Source organism: Gekko japonicus, unplaced genomic scaffold (genome assembly GCF_001447785.1).
Source record: "Gekko japonicus isolate JY-2015 unplaced genomic scaffold, Gekko_japonicus_V1.1 scaffold262, whole genome shotgun sequence".
NCBI classification, from domain to species: Eukaryota; Metazoa; Chordata; class Lepidosauria; order Squamata; family Gekkonidae; genus Gekko; species Gekko japonicus.
This window is the reverse complement of record NW_015172011.1, coordinates 800,043-802,643: the sequence shown is the minus strand read 5'-3', so window position 1 is coordinate 802,643 and position 2,601 is coordinate 800,043. Positions and strand designations below refer to the sequence as shown.

The window sequence follows — 2,601 nt, the reverse complement described above, 5'->3', positions numbered from 1 at the left end:
GCTCCAGGCCCCGCCCTCCCGCACCTCACCCGGGGGGATGGCGTCCCCCCGCGTCCCCCCCCCAAATGACCCCTGGTTTTAACCTTTCTTTTGATTTCTAACATTCCATTTGAATTTATTTATTTGTTCCGTTTTTTCTCTCCAGCATGCATCCTTGGAAAAGTAGTGTGAATATTTCAGGTTCAGAATACATACATTTTATATAGATACATATGGCGCTCACTGTTACAAACTGGAAAGTATTTCTTCTGTCATAACCTTACAGGCTTATACAGATTTTTAATTCCTTGAGAACTGATAGGATACTTGCAACTTATTCTAAGGGCTTGCTCAGTAGTTTCTCAGTAGTTTCTAAAGAATGATTTCAATGGTCCTCCTCCTCATCCTACCTTACACCAGCCCACAAGCTGCAGGACCACTGTTCAAACAACACAGGAAGTGGGGCAAGGAGTTGGAGAACCTCATTCAAAGTGAAAGCTTGTCCACTGCTTAAAAAGTAAAACAAAAAAAGAACTCAAGATGTACAAAGCACCCCAGTAACACCACAAGCTCCACCCAATTTCTCTGATTCATTTGCTCTGATTCTTCATTTGCTCTGATTGAGATTGGCTGAGCAGCAATTACTATAAAAGTGCTAGCTATGGAGAGAATGACGCTTTATCACCAACATTAAACCACATGGGGAGTGGGGAACACTGAGCTCCCAACAACAGACATGCATTCAGGATGAAAGTTATCTGAATGGTACGCAGTGCATTGGTTAATATTCAGCAGACCACATCATGCCTGTCAGTTGCTGGGATTGTTGCAAAGAATGCTGGGATAGGTGGACCTTGGATGAATCCAGCCAAGGCACTTAGGTGTTAAGCAAGGGCGCTTACTCAAGATCATTTAGCACAGATTAGTTCTGCTTTAACTACTGCAAGATCTTTAGTAAGCACTTTTCTCGTAAATATAAGGTGTCCCCATGGCAGAGATTCTAATAAAAACGATAGAAAAAGTATTTAAGATCAGGAAAGCCTAAAGCCATCTTACACAGGTTTTAGTACAGCAGTGCAGTCCTCTGTCTTTTCGGCTGCCTTCAAACGACAACTCGGTAAATGCAATTCTCTCTCCTCCACCACTACTGACTACTACTACCATCTTCCTCTGAAGTGATACCCTCACCAATGATAAAATCCTGGTAATTTTTTTTTCTTTGAAAGATATATGCCCCCTCCTTAAACAAACACACACAACACAAAATGGGCAATAGGCTTCCCCCTTGCAGCAAATCTACTCTTCCAACATAGAGACCCATTTCTAGCACCCTCAATTTGAGCCCCTGGATTCCCCAGTAGTAGTACAGCAATACAGATACAGCCGCTCTAACTGGTCAAAATAAATTATGGCCTGTACAATCCTTAAAACCCCTTTTGCTTTTGCAGCTCTTCAAGTTTCTATCTCCTTCCTAACAACTTCTGTGCCTAGTTTTTGGTAGTGTCATTATGTCCTTTGTGTATTTTGCATCTGAAGTGCAGATTACAATACCTGAGGAAAATGGTATATGTATATATAGGTTAGTGGGTCACAGTACCTTAAAAGTCTGGTATAACTCAGGGTTGGGATATCAATTGAGCATCATCTGTCTGGATTGTGGAAATTTCCTCTCTCTTATAATTGATTAAATCTGCAAAGAAACACATGGTAACAATCAAATCATGTAATTTTATTTTCCAAAAGTAAAATAAAAATTAATTGAAGTGACCCTGACCTCCTATTTGCATACCACATAAATACTACTATGATCTCCACTTGTTGGAACATAATTGGCTGAAGTTCAGCTCCCATGACTGTATTTGAACAGTAAAGATTTAAGTATTCAGATTTTTACAACAAAGTGAACCTTTCAAACAGGCAAAAACAATGATTTTCATCACCCAAAATTAGAAAAGATAGACTGTAAATCCATTTTACTTTTTTTTCCCTTCAGGTGAAACTGTACTGTAGAAAAAATCATTTCTAGGAATGCTGTAATTTATGATGACAGAGTGTCAGCAAACTCCCAGAAGTAGCACAAAACAATGCAGAAATCTTTAATTTATAGTCATAGCATCTGATTGTCAGCAGCTAACTTTCTGTATCTTTAATGCAACAATCTCAATGTCCTGGTAATGAACAACCTGTAGAACAAACTCTTTCCACAGTAAAGTGCACTCAAAGCATTCCAGCTAGTATTTGACTTCTCCATTTGATGTTTCTTTCTCTGTGTAATTACAGCACGCAGACATCCAGGGCTCTTATTTTTGCCCTAACAGTCAATCACAGGCTATTGTCAGTAGTAGATTCATCTCCATCTGCAGTAATTTTCCTTTTAACTTCAAGATAATCTTCAGAAGTAGACAGCATAGTTAATGAGATAATGTCTTTGCATACAGCAATTCTGCTCTTTAAATAAATACAGCTACCTGAAGTGCATAAACACGCAGGCTACAAAAATGTACACTCTGAAGCTACTAAAAAGCTTTCTTCATTTGCTCATTTTCAAACATCTGAAGACTCAACAAGATAAATTACATTAACAGCCAATTTTCAGAAGGCACTAAGATATTTAAAACATGT

General features: G+C 38.8%; 1 protein-coding gene across 1 annotated transcript in view; it reads right to left on the bottom strand.

Moving 5' to 3' along the window:
- Positions 1-1,619, bottom strand: part of ATXN7 (ataxin 7) — a 144,699-nt gene extending 143,080 nt beyond the window's left edge. The window contains exon 1 of the mRNA XM_015420260.1: positions 1,577-1,619. The gene's annotated coding sequence lies outside the window, so the exon portion shown is untranslated. The remainder of the gene's footprint in view (positions 1-1,576) is intronic.
- Between the last annotated feature and the right edge of the window lie 982 nt (positions 1,620-2,601).